Source organism: Corvus brachyrhynchos, unplaced genomic scaffold, assembly GCF_000691975.1.
Source record: "Corvus brachyrhynchos isolate BGI_N302 unplaced genomic scaffold, ASM69197v1 scaffold115, whole genome shotgun sequence".
Classification (NCBI taxonomy): domain Eukaryota; kingdom Metazoa; phylum Chordata; class Aves; order Passeriformes; family Corvidae; genus Corvus; species Corvus brachyrhynchos.
The window spans coordinates 18,333,308-18,354,620 of NW_008239553.1; the positions used below are offsets into that span (position 1 = coordinate 18,333,308).

Sequence of the window (21,313 nt, forward strand, 5' to 3'; positions counted from 1 at the left end):
CCGCCTCCCTCCCCTCAGAAAGGAGGAAAGATCTGAAGTGTCCTTCTCCATACAGACTTAGCGTTGCGTTCTTCTAGCTGCCAACAGACAGATGTTGCCCTAGGGAAAGGAGTTTAAAGACCTCTTCCCACGAACTAGTCCAGGATGCTCCGATCCGGGAAAGTGATTGCTAAACTCACCTCTCGCTCCGCTGGAGCAAAACAAACCAGCGAAAACTTGAAAAACAACAATAAAAAAAATAATTAAACTGCCAAAATAAACAAATAACCAAAGCAACAACTAGCAACCTCCCCTCCTCCCTCCTCTTCAATACCTTGTAACAGAATACAGTATCAGGCTAGCGAATTAGACTCAAAGCGAGCGGATTTGCTGCTCTCAATCGGGGAAATGAATGCAAAGTCCATTTCAAAGAATTATCTCTAGGGAGTCCTCCAAGTGTATTTGGGGTTATCCGTGATTTGAGAAGAAAGACTAAACGGGAGGGAGTCTGAGAAAAGCCTGCCATTGTCACCCTACCCTAAGGTGAGTAAAGCATCCCTGTAAAGCTAGCTGCAAAGAACTGCTTAACCTAAGCCCGAGAGGTGAAACCTCTCCTCGCCCGGAGCTGCCTGACCAGGGAGCCTGAATTTCGAACTACAAAGGCGACACGAAGCCTGGGCTCTCTTGGGTTGATTTTTATTTCCTCAGTGGGGAATTCAGAGCTCTTTACAAATGATTTCGCAGGGGCATCTTTTACAGGAAAGTAGAAACACGTGAAAGGAGCTCTTCCCCTTCAGGGCGCTCCCGGCAGCTCTCCCGTGACGGTGGCGGAGGAACAGGGTTTGCAGCGGCCCGCCGGCGGGGGAGACCTCGCCGAGCTCCCCATAAACTTGGAGGCCCTCCAAGCTAAGCGTTTGCCCTGCACTGTTGGTTAGTGGAAGAAAGAGAACCCCTCTCTGTCGCCTCTCGACCCCACGCCCCCACCTTGCTTGCTTTTACTCAGAAATTATCTCATCTCAACTATTTAATATTAACTAGCCTGCTAAATTAATCATATCCAAGAGGAGACAAATACCTGCCAAAAAATCTGATCGAAGCCTGGCTATAGAGGAAAAAGAGGAACCCTTTCTCAGTCTTAGAACATAACCAGGAAAAAAAAAAGCCAAACAAAAAGAACAACAACAAAAAAGTTGTATTCTCATAAAAAATGATGCACAAGCTCATTGTGAAGAGTGGCATGCCCCAAAAGGATACAATAATTTCATAAATTAAATGCAGGTAATATTCACTGGTTACCAAACTGTTCTTTTGAATCAAAAATCTTGGTGATGTTGTAAGTTGCGTTTCACATCTTTTTATTCCCCTTGCAGGCCCAAACGCTCCTTCACCCCCACACCAGTATATTTTCTAATGGGGATGATGGCTGCGATTAGACTTTTCACTAGACCCTGAACAAAACGAAGCTGGGACAGATTATTACAGAGGTCTATGGTGGGGTATGGTTAAGCACATCACATATACATTTATATATTTAATGCTATGGCTCATAGGCAACTTCACAATATGCTGGTGATAAGTAAATCTCTTTTTAGACTTCTGAGCCGCACTTCTGATGGCGAGCGCATCTAGAGGACTCTAAATGCAGTCTAGGTTTTGTACCACATTCACAGTGGTACAAAATGGCAAGGGTATTTTGATTAGCATATAGTATACACATACTCATATGGGTTTATGAGAAAACAGACGAGAATTCTGCAAATAAAAATGGCATTGTTGCTTTATCAATGAACTTTTCCCTCTATATTTATCTTTCTATTGCTATACATATACACGTGTACACACGTGTGTGTATATGCATGTATATATTTGTCCGATCTTTTCTGACTGTGAAGGTGTCATCTAGCACTCATAAGAAAAGGCAGCTCTTTTCTTGCTTGCTTGTTTATTCTGCTTGAGCAAAGTTGTTTGTTTTGCTGGGAAGCGTAAGTTGCCTTTAGTTATGTCATCACTGTCATTTGCATTTAGGTGGAAGGGTAGGACATATTACCTCTATTTTTATTACTAAATCAGCGAAGGTAAAAGTACTAATAATTAAATACAGATCTCTGATTGCAGGTTGGAACAGCAAAATCGATTGTCTCTTCATCAATAAGACAAGTGTTGAGTAGCTTGCTATTGATTAGTATGTGTATTTATGCAGATTTTTAGGTATTTGCTTACATATTTCGGGTTCTTTGTCTGCTAATTATTATACCAGATTGGTTTGAAAGAAAGAGCTTAGACTAGGAAACACACTTGACAGATCCATTCTTAGCTAACCTGATAGTGGATTATTGCAATCCAATAAGTTTAACGAATTACTTATACGTGCTTGCCTTTCGAGCAATTAGGAAACCGTTTCAGATTAAAATCCCTTGTTGCATTCGGGGTCGGTTCATTTAAATAAAGGGGCATTATGTTTAGATATTTTCCAAATGAAAAATGGGTTTCTGGATCCGCAGAGGCTGAACAGGAGTTGATGTGTGCTTCGCCTTCCGGGCCCTTGGCTTCCTTTGTAAGTGTAAAACACCTTCCCAGCAACAGAGTGGCCCCTGGGGTTTCCTCATAGATGGAATGTAAGGATTGGAAGTAATCTGAATATCGAAATCAGGAATCGATATATTGAAGGAAAAAAAGCCTACCAAACCAAACCAAACAAAACGGAAGGATCAGCATCCAAATATCAGAGTGCTCAAAGCAGGAGGTATTTTGTCTTGCTTTTTTTGCTTAATGATTTAATAGGTCCAAAAGGAATCGCCCCAGCATCTCTGCTAAAAGGCCTATTTTCCAGCCATCTCCTCTCAGGACCCCAGAAGGCTGACATTTTGATCTGTTTTTTTTAACACGCTTTTCCAGCCAACACCCGCATTTTCTTTCGCAGCCGTTCCAGGGAGGGCTCTGCTTTATCCGTATCTTCCCCGCTCCGCTTCGACTGTGCCGACCCAGGCACCTCGGCGGCGGGGAGCGAGCTCGGGATCAGGGCTAGCTGGCGGGGGCCGGTGTGAGAGCCAGGTGCAGGGAGGGAAGGCCACGGGCTGGGAAGCGGAACAGGACCCGCGCCGTGCTGAGCAAGTGTTGAGACCTTCTTCACTTATCTTCCTCGGCTTTTGCTTTCGGCAAGTTTTGTTGGGGAGGGGGGAGGTTTTTTTTTCCCTCCTTTTACGTCCAGGAACTGCTGCTTTACAACCTGTAGAGATAAGACAGCCTCGCATCAGATGATCACAGAGATAAGTAATCTCTCCCCTCGGCCAGTGGTATAGCTGACCGTATGCTCTTGAATCTTAGAGCTCTAAGTCTTTCCTGTGAATGAACGAGAAAACACTCGACAGGTCGTGAATAATCGTTTTAATGAGTGTGTAAAAGCGTGCGACGGGGTGCACGGAGCTGTCGGGTTAAACAAACAACTTGTACCCTGACGAAATCCGATTGTTAAAGTGCAAAGTGGTGTCAGTCCAATTTCCATCCCAGTTCTAAAAACCACAGATCTAAGTCGCGGGAGTCCAATTTTCCCCATTAAGAAAAATAACAATATTTTCTGAACGTAAGTGCGATCGTCCCTAATGTTAGCCTTTGGCGAAAAAAGACCAGTTGCATATCAGAGGTACCAAAGCTATTTTTACTATTTTTTGCAATTTTAGAAGACGATAGTTAAAAAGTGTGTATTTGACATTTTCTTAGATATTATCAGATCAATGCGGTAAATATTTTCCTTTTTTGTGTGTCCGTCGCCTCCCTCTCCGTATGTTTTTTTTTTTTTTTTTTCACAGATCACTGGAGGCAAACATCGAATTAATTGGATCTCAATGACTGAGGTTGGTAACTTTGTATTGAACTAAGGTTATCTCTGTCATAGTGTTCAGGTGTTTACAAGACATTTTAGGAGTTTCTAGAAAAGGTAAATCCTGACAGTACATATAATAAAATTTAAAATTACAATATTATATACTCCAAATCTAAGTTATACTAACCCTGTGTAGGGAGGTAACATCCTATGGGTCTGTAATAATCTATCTAGAGATTATAAATTCGAAAAAAAAAATGGAGGGTTTTTTGGGTTTTTTTTAAAGCCTGACATCGGAATAGCCAGGTCTGTTTCCTGTACAACTAGAGGGCCTTCCTTGCACTGTTTTATAAACGCAAATACCACTCTTCTAAGTCCATTGATTATTTTTTCAAGGTTAGTAATGACGCATATTCCTAATGTTTATTGTTGCTAAAGACTTTCAGACCGACTGCAGGTCTGGCAGTTTCTATGAAGAGTCATTTTCAGATGTGTCCTCCCTTTCTTTGAAAATACCGGCTTGAGCAAGGTGAGGTGAGGCAAGGCAACCCCAGCTGGAAACCAAGGCTTTTAAAAGTTTCTCCGCTCTTCTGATTAATACTCGATTTTTCAAAAATAATATGACATTGGAAAATGAACTGTATGGCAAGATGTATTATTAGGCTAGAGACATAATGGGAACCCAATGCAGTGGCATGAATGTGAAATATACTTTTGATACTTGTGGAAGTCGAATCTGGCCATTCATGGACTAGATAGGAGTGTCCATATGGCTTTGGTCTCAAACTGATTTCCAGTGTTCATAGCATTTTGAGTTAAAAGATAGTTTCTGGGTTTGGTTTGGGGTTGGGTGTATGGGTTTGGTTTTTTGTTTTGTTTTGTTCTGGTTTTGATTTTTTTGATGGGTTTTTGGGTTTTGGTTTGGAGGTTTTTTTTGGGGTTTTGTTTTTTGTTTTGTTTTGGGGTTTTTTTTGTTTGTTTTGGTTTTTTTTTTGTTGTTTGGTTGGTTGGTTGGTTGGTTTTGGTTTTTTTTTCCTCACAAAGACGGTTTTGTGTTGCGCTTTAGAAATTATAAAGGCATTGAGAAGAGATATCAGTGAATTTTGTGTTCCCAAGCGTGGCAGAATTGTCTTTGTATACCTTCCTCTGAGACCGGTGATAGCAAGCAAAGAGAGAAACAAGTAAAGAGAGGGAGAGAGGGGAAGAAGGGGAAAAAAGACAACTCACCCCCGCTGGATTAGGTAGCAGATCTATAGCTAATGAACCATATGATCATATAAGAGTATTTTAAAAGCATCTGACGAATGTTCTGGGCATTTTCAAAAATGGTTTTGTTTAGACTATATGACTTGAAACACATCGTTGCCCGGACCAGTGTGAATGCTGGAGACTCAAAACCAAAATACGCCCACTGTTTTCTTTAACTCTCTACGTGAGAAGAAAAGGGACATAGGTTCAATCCCGCGGAGGAAAGAGAGAGGAGAATGAAAGACAAAGCACAAGGACATATGCCTTCTGAGCACAACAGGACAGAAGTCTGCACCCTGAGAGCTAGCGAACATTTCTCATCCCCCTGAAAGACTAATGCCCTCCTCCTGCAACTGCAATTTCCTTTGCAACAAAACCGTGCATAAAATGGGCACGGTGGATAGCAAAGACCTATCAGCTTCCTGCTCTAGTTCTAATAAATAGAATTCTAAATGTTTAAAACACTCTATCTGTCACATTCACAAGATAGGTACTGTAAATTCCTGTTGAAGATATACAAACAGAGATCCAAGAGGTTGCCTCTGTTTTTGTATCTCTCTCTCACAAGAAATGCACTATCAAAACATTAATTATATTTGAAAGGGAACAGATTATTTGTTTGAGAAAGAATTACATTCTTGAATTTATATTCCACGCAAACCTCTCCTCCTGTCTGCTGAGAGGGTTGAACTGTAAATCTCTCTCAAATTATTTACCCCTAAAATGTAAGTAGGTGTGTCACATTAGAGTAGTAGAGAGATAGGAGATAATCTGTAGGTGCTTTTAGACACCTCTGTGGGATGGGTCGTTAGGGAATGTCGAAATGAACACGAAATTGCAAATCTAACATGTGAAGAACATACACGCTTATTCTTTGACAGTGAAAATACAAACACACGTAGACACGCAGAGTTGAACCTAGTTAGTTATTAAACACGGTGACTCATGGGAGTTTGGGCCTGCAGCTCCTTTTTGTTTAGTTGGTTTTGCTTTGGTGGTGGTTTTTTTTTGTTTGTTTGTTTGTTCGTGTGTTTGTTTTGTTTTGTTTTAATGCTTTAATGGACATCTCGTGGTAGCCGATAGTTGAAAAGCTACTAACCGTGTGATGAGTCATCACTTAAGTCATGAGCAATCTCTTAAAGATTGTACCTTCTTTCATGCTTTAAAAAAAATACTAATAAAAGGGTTGAATGGATGCCCTCATACCTTTACCTTTCTTCTGAGAAAAATAGAGATTTAGTGGGACTTTATTAGGAGCTCTTGAACAACTCTCCCCAATGCCTGCTTTTTCCTCTCTCTGCTAACCAGGCCTTCAGCATTTCCTAAGCTTCAGATGCCGTTAGCTATCTCAGCAGCATCGTTCTCCAGAATTGAAAGTTTTTTGGCAGGAACTGATGTGAACAGCCCGGTCAGAAAGTTTTTTGGTGCTGTCGTGTCATGCTTGGGGAAATTCGTCACTGAATCAGTGCCCTTAACTTGGAATCCGGGGAAGCTGCTTTAGCACCAGGTTCTGCAGAGCTGAGCCCTTTTCTCTATTCCTGTATTTCTTGAGCCCTGGGAAACCCAAGCCATGAGGCCTGAAGGGCGGTCGCAGGGAGCACGGGAAGGTGGGGGTGGGCGGACTTTTCTGCCTTGGATGTGCCTGGGATGTGCTCTCTCCCTGATTAGGTATCTGTGGAGGAAGAAGGTGACGTGACGAGAAAAGCCTGACAGCCAAAGTGGGAACTGTCCGGGAGAAGGATCCGTGATGAATGAGGTCTGCGAAGTCATGATGCACAAGCAGCTCAGGACAGTGTGCTGGCATCAAGTGCCTGGTTTTGTTCGCTAGAACCAAAAAGAAAAATGGGGGGGGTGTGGGGGGTGAAGGCGGGGTGAGAGATGAGGGATACTGGGGAGCGGGTCAGTGAGGATTGGGAGTGAGAGATCGGAGAAGTTAGTGGCTGTAGTGTTAGCGTGAGTTCATCGTCTCCTCGGGAGAAGGAGAAGCTGCGTTTGTCAAACGGGCTAGAGCCCTGACGAGAGGCAGAGGCGCCATCGGAGCGCTCCGAAATGCGGCTGTGAAATCTGGATTCTGGCCGACTCGAGGGACAGTACTTTACAAAATAATCGGTCCCAAAATCTTCCAGGCAGGTGTTCGAGGTTAAGTCAGGCTCTTCGATAATCGCCGACTCATCGTAGGGAACAATTCTGCCCCGGGGCAGGGGATAGGATGGGAAAGGCGGTTGCGAAGTCGGAGAGACATTACTACATAAACTAAAATCCTACTAAAATTGCAAGCATTATTTCATTCCTGGAGTAATTTCGTGCAGAACTGGAGGTTCTTCCTCGGGTTTGGCGGGAAAGGCTGTGGTGTGTAACTTCTTGAATTGTTTTTGACCGTGCACTGTATTGCCATAATGCCAATAAACGCTTTAAACGCGTCTTACTAGCGACCATCAGATGCTCCAGCCCCTCAGGCCCGGTCTGAATGAGATCTGGCCCGGTCCGGGACTGCTGAGTCGCTCGCTACCTTCGGGTGCTCTCGGTGCTCTGGGAAAATGTGGCTGGGTGGGCCGGGGTCTGTTACACTGGCCTCTGGGTTTTCTTTCCTCGGAGGGGCCAGCCTTGGCTTGCAAGGGGTCGCAGAGGCAAGGGCTCGCTTCATGTCAGCGGGTTCAGGATTTCAGGACTTTGAGTTTAGCGGCCGGAGACCAGCCTGCCTGATTTTTGCCGGACTTAGTGCCTGCCTACGAGGAGACAGCTCTCTCAGGCACGGATTCCCTGGTGGGTAGCATGGCCCATATCGCTCGCCCTTTCAGTAAATGCCAGCAGATGCATGCAATTAAGCCTCGGCGGTGCTCCGTGGCCGAACACCGATCCAGAGTGTGAGAGGGCTGGCCATTATGCAGTGCCTATGGGCTGGTTTTCACCGCCGACAGCTACAACAGGGAGGAGGAACGAAACATGGGTGCTACCAACTATCCCGTCCCACGGCAACAACGCGAGCACGGCAGGAGCCCAAAGGCTCATGAGAGAAAGAGCCAGAAAGAAAAAACAACAGCAAAAAAAGCAGTACACACTTATTGGGAGAATTCAAATACCTATGTAATGTTATTAAAAATAATAAAATCCCAGCAAAACAACGTCTCTCTTATAAAGGAAATCTGAGGAGCGCAGCGAGCTAAGTGAAAGCTCTGTTTTCAAGGCAAGGCAGGATTAGTTCCCTGCACATAATAGCCAGTGTGTAGGAATTGCAAATGAACAGCACCAGCAGTGCTGGAGTTACCCTTCTTAAATTAATATCGAGCTGGCTTCCCTGCGCAGCCTGTAAATAACAGACATTTCTCAGCTTTCGAGGGGAATAAAGATTGAAACAAACTTATATTTATATTTCCCCCTAGTTTAATCCAAGAAACTCCTTTCCCGGGGTAGGCAGTCAGCAGTGGAGGAATTTGGGGTAACGCCCCCCCCGACCTGTTTTGCGGGTTAAAAACCCATCAACAAAGCAGCACCAAAGCCCCGAACGGTGCCCGACGCCCGCACAGACAGGGGTAAGCGCCAGCTCCGGCTCAGCAATCGCCCGCGGAGCGGGGCTCCCTCGGCTGCGCTCCGTGTGCCAACCACGGGCGCGGGCCCCAACAGCCCGGCTGAACCCACTCCTCCATCCCGTCATCAGGCGTGCAGAAGGGGAAGGTAATACATCTGATCTCCCGTCGTAAAGAGGGGAGAGAGAGAATGCTGTGAGCTGCAGGGCTCTTTCAGACACTTCAGAGATTAATGGGGGAGGGGAAGGGCCTAGGAAGGATAGATGCATTGGAAACGGTAAAATAAAAATATGATGTGAAGATATATTTACTGTCAGCTCAGAGCCAAAACATTTATGCTCCCACGCCTTTTTTTTTTCTTTTTTTTTTTTTTTTTTTAGCAAATCGGAACTTAAGTGATGCATTTTAATTATTTTAGGAAAATAAGCAAGAAGGCTCTTTTTCAGAATCTAAATAAATAGCAGAGTGTTCTGTGCTGATGATGTCTCTGGCTCATGATGGCCTCATCTACCCAGCCACTACTGTGAGCTCTGAAAACCTGGAAAGAATGGGGTGTTACTGGTAATTTCTGAAAGGAACTATCCATTATTTTTAGGGTTTTTTGAAACAGAAAACGCAAAGGATTTTCTGATTGTCTGAGAGGCAAAAAAGGGACCAATATTTTCCTAAAGCTTCAGCTCAGTATTGTTTAGGCCTTATGTGAAGAGCAATTTTCCTTATTTTTCAAATAGTTATTTCAACTCCTTGAAAGTAGCAGGAAAAAGGTACATGTAGCCCTAAGAGGGAAGGTGCTGGATGCCTTGCAGTCTCTGAGATCAGCTTGGTGATTCCTTTTTCTCCCCAGTCCCCTGTCCCTCACCAATCCCCGACTTTGATCTAAACCCTGACAACTATCTTCCTTCATACATGTCCCTAATCTTCCAGAGATTGAACAGACCTTCCTAAAGGAGATTGATACTCAGAAGAGCCACTTTTTATTTTGGGGAGAGGGGAGGAGGATCACACTACTTCACCTAGAAGTAGTCCCTATTTTTTTGTAATCAGAAAAAACCCAAACCTCAAAACCCACCCCCCAAATCCCAAACAAAAAACCAAGCAAACCAAAACAAACCCTAAAGCAAGTGAGAACACACCAAAAGAGAGCATCTTTAGGTTCATAATTAAAGAAAATAAGGAATCAGTGTAGTACAGTTTTAGGGAACACCAAGCCACACACACAAGCAGCAGAAAATATTAGTCATAATCTCCCTGGTTAAAAAAAATTGAATCAGTGATGGGTTTCAGTTCTCTGCAGGAACACCTAAAATATTTATGACCATCAGGGCTTATTCCACAGTTTTCTTTTCAAACATGATATATTTTCTCATCTTTAGTAAAGATTTTTATAATGTTTCTCATGCTCCTCTCCTCTATGCTAACTTCCTTTTCGGGTAAATTCTGTCACTCAGACATAGCATCCAGTTCCTGTCAGTTCAAATGAATTCAGTGAAAAGTTCAGAGTACCTACAGGCAAACTCCTTTCTTTCTCTTCGTGTTGTGCTTGTATTGCATCTTCAAGATTCATCTATGGAAAGCCCAGAGTTGTAACTTTGGAGTCTGTGCCATCAGTCTGAGTGGTGCAGAAACTGTAAAAAAAGTGGAGAGCTAGAAAAGTCACGTGTTTTTTGGCTCCTGATTCAAGCAGAACAGCAGCATCAGCAACATTAAGACTTTATCAAGGAAAAAAAGATAGAATGAGGAAGAAAGAAAGCCTAACAGCAGTGAAGGAAAGCAAGTAAAGAAGGAAAGAAGTGTTTTGCAGAACAGACTGGTACTACTGAGTTCCAGCCTACATGATTCCTACCCAAAGATGGATCAGACCACAGCTTACAGTACCCAGAAAGGTGACAAGAGAAAGTAGTGTAGGTCTACAGGTGTCTGATCAGTCTGTTTTGCAGCATGTGAATCCACCTTTGTTAATGTCTCTAAGAGTTTTTTGACACATGCCCTTACAAGAAAAGCAGAAGAGTGCTGGTGGCCTTGTTTTCATGTAGATCCTAAGGATATCCAGACTTTCACTGTCCACCATGATTCCACCATGATCCCTATGGAAACTATGAAATAGTGTTTACAAGAAGAAACTTGGGCGTCAGAACTTGTGTGAGCAGGTGTGTACAAGTAAGCATGTGTGAGACCTAGCTGCCTTATTGCCTCCAAAGAACTACCTCACTGTCTCTTCCTACAACACAATAGAATTCCTGCCACTTCCATTTTTGCTCCTGTTCTGCCAGAGTCCATCAAATCTTTGTCTCCTTACCTGATGACCCTGAAATATCACTGGAAGAAACAGACTAACAATAAAAAGCTGTAAAAAATTAGGTTTAAATGTCCTTGAAATGATCCTGATTGATGGAAACTGGTGGAAAAGATTTTTAAGATTCTTTACATAAATGTTGGACACCCCATGGATCTAATCATTCAATGCCAAGTTTGCAAAAACCCCCAGAGAATAATGTAATCTGAGAAATGTCCTTTCATTGAAAGGAAATAGATGAACTAACGTCCTTCCTCTGTAAATTTTTAGAATTGATACTTTCACAAACACATAAGTTATATACTACCTTGGTATGCTCATTTAAAAAAATCAAATATTTCAGATTCTTTGGTGGAGCTGAAGCTGAAAAAGAAGCATCAAAACCAATGTTGACAATGCTGAACAATGTTCATTTACAGTGTTAGCATTACATTTCAGAAATAACATAGTGCTGCCAAGAAAAGGAGTTTTTCAACCTTCTTTTAGGTCTACTGATTGGGAGTGACTTTGAAACTTCCTTCTGGCACCTAGAATTCATTCACTGCTATTGAAAATCTCCTTGAAGTTTGGAGGAGCTAAAAATCTCACAATTAATTAATTAATTAGTAATGAACTGGTAGGAACTGCATAAATTACTGAAGTCACGAGACAAAAGATCTATTCTGTTTCTTTTTAAGATGTTCATCTAGTATTGAAATATAACAAAAAGCACTGCTCCCTTTGCTCATACCTATCTTCATAAAAATAATCCTCAAGTCTGGATGCATGTATTTGGGTTTTATTTATTAGGGATGGGAACTTTTCGCCAATTCTATTATTTGTTTTGGTTATTTGCTCATTGATAACAATAAGTCTTCTGGGGCAGTTTTTGCAAGATACTTGAACTCAGCACCTTGTAGGCATTTCAGATATTCTCTGGGTAGATTAGGTGCCCAGTGGGAACTGGTTTTTTGTACTGATTAAGAAGTACACTTAAATAACTTGGCCAATGATTTAGAGAATGTTCTGTATAACTGTGCATTTTTCCATAAGTGGGACCACCCTCCATGCAATGCAGGGACTTGAGTTCCACACATGCAGTGTGGAACAAGAAGCCTGGCATAAGAATCTATGACACTCCTGTACACAGACAGAGGAAGAAAAGCTGCTCCTGATGTGTGACAGTCCTAAAAGAGATATACTTTTTGAGGATGGGGAAGATGATCCTGGTTTACTCCTCTGAATAAATAAAGCTAGTGCTGTCAGCATGTGGGTTCCATGCCAAGCCTGATCTCAGGCTTGTAGTTTTGCTTTTCTGCTCTGCTACTGCAAAGTTCCTCTGCTCAGAGACTGAATGTGATGGACCAGCCATGTTGAGACCGATTCTCCTGGATCATGGGCCTGAATTAGCTTTCAGAGAGATTTCAGAAGCCATGTGTCAGGCTAGAGTTTCCAATGCTGAACTTTACCAATGCTTTTCTACATGAAGGCATGATTAGGAAAGGACAACTGGAATACTTAAAGTCCAGAGTATTGCAGAATGTTGCAGCCTAGAAAGCCAACCATTTCAAGGCTTCTAAAGCGGAATGAGAAGGTTGAGGGAAGTGATTCTGCCCCTCTACTCTGCTTTGGTGAGACCTCACCTTGAGTACTGCATCATCTCTGGGGTCCGCAGTCCAGGAAAGAGATTGACCTCCAGGAGTGAGTTCAGAGGAGGGCCAGGAAGATGATTAGAGGGATGGAGCAGCTCTCCTATGAGGAAAGGCTGAGAGAATTTGGTTTTTTCAGCCTAGAAAAGAGAAGGGTTCAGGGTGACCTAATTTCAGCCTTCTGGTACCTGAAGAGAGCCTAAAAGAAAACTGGAGAGGGCATTTTTACATGAGCATGTAGTGACAGAGCAAGGGGGAATGGTTTCAAACTGAAAGAGATTAGGGCCCCTTTGAACCCAAACCATTCTATGATTCTGTGAAGTCCTAAATAAACAACAAATTGCAACGTATTACTGTAGAAAAGATAGTGTGTCTTAAGAACAAGGCAACAAAGAGGAATTCACCATTGTTGATCTTGTAAATAGGGACCAGAGACCATGACGTGGTAGCACTCCTTCACTGAGGAATCCCAGACGTGCAGGAGACAACATTTGCTTTTATTTCAGGTTTTCATGTTTCACATGGTCAGTTCACATGGTGAACTTCTCTTCTGGATCTGTAAGTATCAAATGTATTCATCGGCAATGCATCTATGAGTGCTCTAATTGCACTGAGATTTGTCACTCCAAATCCAAACTCCACTTGCAGGTTGAAGGTTCACACTTAAAAGTGGAAAACTAAAGACCTGATATCTCATTCTAAGAGTTTTTTTCAAGTGTGCAAGATACTATTGGCTAAATGGACAAAGAAGCATCTCTGCCCGGGACTTGTATAACGGTGGCTAGGACGGTTTGCTTTAGGCTGCTGCATATTTTAAACACTAAACTAGGAGAAGATGCTTCCAATTTAATAAAAAGTGATTTGAAAGTTGCTAAGCAACTTCTAGAAATCTTGCTTTTTAAGAAGTCCATTTGTTTGTTTAATTTCAGGAAAAGGTTGCGTGTTATTATCTAAGTTGCATAAATCAAAAGAGAAATGCAAAAAGGAAATGTAATAGGATATTTTCTTTGCTTTCTGTCTTTTGCAATTAAAACCCTTTTAATTGTCTTGTGAGGTTTCATCAAGTATTAACAAATGTTATTTATGTATAAAACTTCAACAGTTTATTGACTATGCAAGAACCAAAAGAAAAAAATGAAACAGGTTTGTCATATGGTATGTGTTTATTTTAACCTTTCTTCTTCAAAAATCTTATCTACTAAGTTATTTTATCAGACACTAATTATACTCCCTCTGAAAAGAATTTCTCCAACACCCTTCAGTGCCTACACCCTTTAATCATATCTCATTACATCTACCTAATCCATCTCTTTTTTGCAATGCCAGGGCTCATTAATAGTTTTAAAGGCCAGTCCTGGATATTATCTTTCCATTCTATAGAAATACAAATAATACCAATACTGTTTTATTCCTAGATTTCATAGTCATTTGTAATTAGATCATAAAATTATTTGACAATATTGAGATTTCCTCTGAAAATAACTCTAAAATATGTGATAGAACAGCAGTAGAATCTTATAAGTCTTTTCCTGAACAGTGGTTTTTATGAGCTATTTTAACAGTGGATCAGTGACCACTTTGAAAGGAAGCAATCCTTGACTAAAATTTAGCAGATATTGTGCTTCACACATATTTTATAGGTGAGGAATGTATCACCTTGTAAACAATGTGGGTAATCCAAAGGATTTCTTCATGATTGTGAAAGAAAAAAAAGAAATTATGAGGCTGACAAATGACCTTCCATTACTCCTTTGCTCTGTGCATGCCTTACATCAGTGCAGTTTGAAAAGCTTACATGAAATGTCTCCAGTATAGTATCAGCTAAAGTGAATTGATTGACACAGAATGAATAATTGGTGTCAAATTTTGTTGGTTTTTTTTAATGTTCTCCAATTGTCTGCAAACAGGCTACAAAATTCTCTACTACTGTTACACTTTAAAATTATTTGTAAATCACTTCAGTGGGTAATCCTCAATCTATAGACCCTCCTGTTTGTTGTGAATTTTGACAATTCGTAATCTACATTTTATTAATTAATTAAGTAACCTATGTGAATTTGTGCTCCTATTTTCAGGATAGATAGGTATGCTAGCCTGCCTCAGCTGAAAATCTGAGTACAGTACCGGTTAATTACCAAAAGTTAACATATGATCATGGCTTCGAGGTAAAACCAGTTGCCAAATTTCAGCTAGGAAGATTGTTTTCCCCCTGATCTGATTAGAGGAACCACTAAGAGGTTATTTTCATCTCCATTTGTAATGAATAATATCACTGTTTTCTATGGATTATCTGGCAGTTTTATTCAACATATTGCAATTATAATTTCAAGAACCTGTGACATTTGTTCTCTGTGACATTTGACCTCTGACACACCTTAATTCTAGCTTTTGACTTAATCCTAAATTAAGTTATTACCATGATTTGGGAAGTGATTATTTGTTTTTCATTTGTTTTTTTAAGAACCATGGACACAGAGCATACATCCATTCACACTGGATTCCTTAGAGGTAGGAAAAGCAAGCACGATTCCCGAATTTCAGGAAACTGGAGCTGACCGAGGCGATCATATAACTGTTGCACTTATTTAATGCCTAACTGTGGCTATAGGGCAGCCTTATGGATCCTTTCAGTTCCATCTTCTCATCCAGCAATGGAAAATTCAGAATTTATATTTTACTGTGAAATTAAAACATGTTTGCAGGCAATACAACTGATACCTCACACAAATACATTCAGAACAATTCACATTATTCAAAAAGCAATTGAGTATAATCCACAGTGTCATCTGTATATATGGTGCTGGTTTGCTATGTTTGTAATTACTGCTTCTTTTTACTGAAGAGCTGATTTTAGTAGGTCAACACAATATATGAAAAAAATTGTAGATATAACAGTTACAGTCAACTGAAACTTACTTTTGGAGCTACTAATGAATTCAAGCTGAAAAATATTTTTGTAAGTATTACTTATTACACAACTACTGTATTGTTTTCAGGAAGCAAACAGAAAATGTCATACCTTGAGTAAACCTAAGGGCAATGTATCATTTCCCAATATGTGAAAATATGTATGGTTTGAGATGTCTTTTTGTTCCACATGAAAATAAAACAAAACTCTTTGGAACACTTTTATGTAATAAAATTGCATACATCTGTTTTGGGAACAAATAATTTTTTTGTTTTGTTTGTGTGTATTTCTCTTTCCAATCCTTTGTTTCACTCTCTCATTAAGAAATTGCTAAATTGACAAACCAGGATATTTAGAACATTCCCATTGTAAACATCATTAAATCTGACACATTTTTATGGAACATCTTGGCTTCAATGGAATGATATATTTAGATGAGAAAAAAGTCAAATAAAGTAAAACTGGTTATAAATCCAGTCAAACTGATATTCATATTCAAATTTGAACTAATATTTACATGAGATTTTTTCCAAAGATTCTTCAGACCAAATAATTTGAGTAGACCTGAGTAATGCCAAGAGCTCTCTACCCAAGTATCTCGCTGTAAGATAGATTTGGGCTTCACAGAGAACAGGAAGCTGGGGACGTTTTCAGTGTACTCTCTTGTCCATTCAGTCTCTGCCACTGGATTCACTGTATTACAGTCACTTCGGTGTCTATATCTAAATGCTGTTATTGAAGTTTACAAGAGATAGAATTCTTTCATAGTCCCCATTGATGCTTTCCTTTCATTAGCTATCTGTTATGTTTTTTGGTTTTGATATAGCTAAGCCTAATGTTAGCACTCTGTTTCAAAAAAATGGAAAACAGTGCATTTTTTTCTTCTAGTCCTGCTTTGGTAATTGTTTGACAGGGCTCAGAATCCAGCATTGACTAGATTTTATTATGGCCAGTAGGATTGTTTAATGGCCACAGGATTGCTAAAGACACCATTATCTTCAGAAATCAGGGTAGAGTGTTTGCAGTTAGTTTTCCATTTGCTTAACTGTAAGTGTGGGACACAGAAAATGGCTAATGTAGGAATAATAAATTATTTGGAAATCCTTTCTTTCTAAAATAAGCCATTTTTTGGCAATGAAGGTCTGTGTTAAGTAAACGAAAATACTGACCTGTAACAAGGAACCCTTAAATATTCCAGTAGAGAGCATCTTACCCTCTTCACATTTAGAAATCAAAGACAATTCCTGCCTTTAGGAGAGCATGTTCTACTAATATGAATGGAATCTTGAATTAATGAAACATTCCTTATAAGCAATTTTTGTAATTTCAGAATGATCAGATTTTGGTTTAGACATTAGTATTTCTAAAGGATATCATAAAACATTAGAACACAAGCAGTAATCTGATTGTTAAGTCCAAGATAAAAGCGGAAGTTATAATGTCATGCCAAAGATCTGATGGCACAGTCATTCAGTATTTAGGAGGGTTAAGAAGGCATCTACTTTTACACAACCATTTGCCTGCTTGCTCATCAGACACAGGATGAATCAGCGCAGGGACTTGAAAAATGGAGTTGTCAGATTTGTGAGTGCTTCAGATTACCAAGTATTATGTCCATCTTCATTATCTCCATCTATTTTAATATAACAAAGTTATTGGGTTTTAGGGCACAGGTTGCAACAGATATAGAATTGTCATGTTTCTTGGAAAGGACATTTGCTCAGATGCAAACTAACATTTGGAATGACATGTTTTGGTTTATTTGGTTTGAAGTAAAGAGGAGGGATGAAGTAAAGGGATGGAAATTATGGTGGTAGAAGTAGAGTCATTAGTTAAAAATATTGCTTGAATCAGCAAAGCATTTTACAGATTTAATGGAAAAAATTTCTAACTAGAAAGATACATTGCAGTGAAATATCAGAAGTCTTCCATGAAGAGTTTGGCTGTAAGTTTTGTTGTCTTTTCGATCCCCTGCAAGACAATTGTTTTCATTTATCTGTTTAATCCTGAGTGTCTGCTCAGATCTGTACAGAAACAGAGTAATAAAGTCTGCTTGCCTTTCTCTTCAACAAACTTCACAGCAGATATCAGCAAATGTGAATAAGTGCTTTTGATTTCTTTATATCCTTTGTAGAATGATGAATCTTGATGAGATATGTCATAGAAGACTCTAAGGAAATCATCTATTATCAGGAAAATGAAAAATTCATCTTTGTTAACCCATATATATTTTTCCTCCCAAGTACCTTAACAATTCAAAATCTTGCACTAAACTTCATTAATTTTCTTCATGAATTATTCCACTTACATTTTAGCAATTTCTGTGTGAGAGGGTGAGAAGACTTGTCCTTTTATATTGCACTTGCTTGTATAAATGTAAATAAATCAGAAGGAACTAGTCTACTGTCCACATTTGACAAAGGAACATAGTACTCTTGATGCTTACTGAAGTTTTTTGGTTACTTGAACAATGTTCTTGTTCAGTTTAATTGCGACTGGGAATATTCTTAATGAGCATCCTACAAACTGTTATATATATTGGATAATGATACACAGAACTGGTATAATATCCTCAACTTAAATCCCTGAGGAGTCTCATTAACTACAGTAGGAACAAAATATGAAGATTTTGTAAAATAAAATAAATACTCCAGTCTCAGACAGTGACATTTTTGCACTTCAGCATAATCTTAATTGTAAGTCAGTAGTTAAGAAAAAAAAATAAATCACATCTTTAATGATCACAACTTGTCAGTGGACATTACTTAACCTTTGGCTTAATTTCTAGTTATCATTAACTATCCCAAATACCCATACAAGTTTAGATATAGTTATTTGTCAAAACTGTATCTGTTAATTTTTGGTCTTTGGTCATACACCAGCTAAATAAGCAAGTGTTTTCTTTAGCAAATGAAGTCATGTCACGGTGTAACTTTAAAGCTAATTAACATTCATTGGCAAGCCACTTAAGATTGTATGTAGGTTGACATAAAGACACTTTTCCCAAAAAGTTGTTATATTTTTTCCATGTTGATGCATTGTGGATTTTGTGCTTAGCATCTGACATGTTTTCTCAACTACTGCTTTTTAATGAAAACACGAAAGTACTCCGGGGAATGTGATAAAAGGAAAAATTCTATGATCCCTGCAAGGTAAATGACAGCATGAAATTTGTCACATCTGGATCAAAAGTATTTCATCTATTTACCTAAATAAGCATATCTAAACATGGGTAATTAGGATTGTAACTCAGTATATGTTTCCTTTAACAGCTTCTCCATTTTCACTGATAATTTCATTTGGTCATAAGCATTTAAATGATGTATGCCTTGCTTTTCTCTATTTCAAACAAATAAAAGATGATTTGAAAAAAACTTATTTTTTGCATCTTATCCCTTTTCCTATTAACACGTTGTAACTTATTTTCTCTTCATAGGAAATCATGATAATTTAAATTTTTTATTTATATACATGTAGAAAATAACAGAAACTATTTTCGAGACAACAGAATAAAACCAGCAGCAATGCTGATATTACTGAAACTTTAAAACCTTAAAATAGAAACTTTTAAAACCTTAAAACTTTTAAAACTTTAAAATATTTTTTATTCAACATAGATGAAATTTTGCTCCTTACTCACGCTGGTAAAGTCTCTTATATTAAATGAACTTCTTACATGAACAAGCCATATGAGCTTAAGCATTGCTTCTGTGTCTAGCTACAAGAATTACCTTATAAAATATACAGCAGATTTGCTATCATGCTTTTGTAGAAACATAGTGGTTTAATTCAAAAGTACCAGTAAACATGTTAAAACTGTGGTTCATTTAAAACACACTTCATCACAGAAATAAATTGTTCTAGGACTTTAATTTAACTAATTAAAAATTTTTAGCCAGCTTGTGATTTGAAGCAAGGTTTTTATGGAGAGATACTTTTAAAATTGCATTTTTTTTCTTTGTTTTTCAGTGAAAATATTTTTTAATAGTTATAAAGACAGAGACAAACATTTTGTTTCAATTCTAGTCACATGTCTTGCTTTGAAATTAAGATAATCATACCTCCTTGTTGTGCTGAAAATGTTTTCTTTAAATTTGGTCATAGGTCCTACTATTCAATTAATATAATCATACCTTCTGCTGCTGCTGAAAATAAAGCAGTTGTTTAATTAAACATGCCAGTTGTTTGCAATATAATGTTACAGAAATACTTGTGTGAAAGAAAGGCTAAAGATTTATATCAAACATTTCAATCTGACAAGTAAATTACATTTCCTCTACCATAAAGAAAGGTAAGGCAGGAAAACAGTTGCAATATAAGAGTAACTAAGGTTGTTGCACTGAGGAAAAGCACACTTGTTCTCATTACTTGGAGATATGATAGTCATCAGTCTACAAAGGTGACCTTTTCCACTCTCAAGATTAAAGCTGAACATTTTACCTCCTTACAATAGGGAAATAGACATTATTTTGAAATTGTAACTATATTTTAATAGCTTATCAGTTCAGACGAGAGAAAAAGTGTGAGATTTTCAACTTAAAAAGTGAACAGAATGTACGTGAAGAATATCTGTACCAACATCTCTAATAAAAACAAGCATTACATTTTCTTAAAGAGTTTAAAAAGGTCTTCTTATCCCCACTTGCTTTCCCAATCTCCAATTATGATACTGTGTGTCTAAGACCTAAAAGGTGCAGGCTGCAGGAGTGGTCTCTCCAGTACTGAAGCTGGCATGAGTTGCAGCTTATCCACTCCTGCAGGCAGGTTTTCCCATTGGAAGCTCTGGTGCTAGAAATGAAGAACTTCATGGTCTTCAGGATTTTATTGAAGGTGTCCAGTGGTTCTTTAAACTGACCATATGTTAATTTGATTTTTTTGAAATGTAAATGCATTTTTGAAGGGGAAAGGATTTTAACTGATCTTTGTTATCAGTATGAGCAGTCAGAGCTTCTTGATGTCTGCCTGTCTGAAATCAAAAAACATCTCTGATAATAAATGGATCATTTGAAGAGAAGGAGGCAACAGTATCAACCTGTCACATGAATCGTTTTCAAATCCTGAAAGACTACCGCAGTGTGCTTTCATAAGCCAGCCCAGGCAAAATGTGCGGACTTGCTGTTGGTAACTGAAGGAAAAGAAAGCTTAGCTGCTTCCATCACGTAATCACTGCAATAGAATAATAAAAAAAGTTAGCTGAAATGATGCTTTATGCCTACTCTTCTGCATTCCATGGGCATGGGGGCTTTTATTTATCCCTCGTGGGCTGCAAGAATGAAGATGGGTATGATTTTTGCAAGGGTGAAATAGGTTGTCTGTCAATTGGGTTTAGGCGACAGTCTGTCTGCAGGCCGTAAGATGATCTGCATAGTGCCAGAGGAAAGCAGGCAGAATTCCTGGCTTGCAAGCACAGATATTGATCTACCTTAGCCACCTAAACAATGCCTCACCTGTTTGCCTTGTCCATACCTTATTTTACGCAGTCTAATGCTTGTTTTGTTTGACTTTTCTTTTATTTCTGTGGATCTGAGCTTTGATACACTTTGGGGAGTACATAAACACAGTGTTGTACTTGAACATCACCATCCTGCAGAGTAATCTAGTGGCTCTGGACCACCCCTCCCTGCATGAGAACAGCAGTGTTATTGAAAATTATGAGTGAGCAACTAAGTAAGTAGGCCACATACACAAGTGTTTGATCTATCAGACTAGTGTCCAATGACATTGAATGTGAGATGCTACTAATTACTGCACTATGTACTCCCAGTTAAAATTTCTTAAATTGAAGCTACTAAAAGGATCTATTTTTATAATTATTTTTTTTTCAGCTGATGGTTACAAGATAAGCCACCACAGAGTTTAGAATCCTATCTACTTATTTTGAAAACAACTATGTTATTGTGTACTGTCTCAAGC

At 39.2% G+C, this 21,313-nt stretch overlaps 1 long non-coding RNA gene across 3 annotated transcripts in view; it reads left to right on the forward strand.

Annotated features, from left to right (window-relative positions):
* Positions 1 to 8,074, forward strand: part of LOC108448571 — a 10,328-nt gene extending 2,254 nt beyond the window's left edge. For all 3 annotated transcript variants that reach the window (XR_001864508.1, XR_001864510.1, XR_001864509.1), the window contains exons 3-4: positions 3,786 to 3,830; positions 6,716 to 8,074. This is a non-coding gene — a long non-coding RNA (uncharacterized LOC108448571). The remainder of the gene's footprint in view (positions 1 to 3,785; positions 3,831 to 6,715) is intronic.
* Positions 8,075 to 21,313: the final 13,239 nt, after the last annotated feature.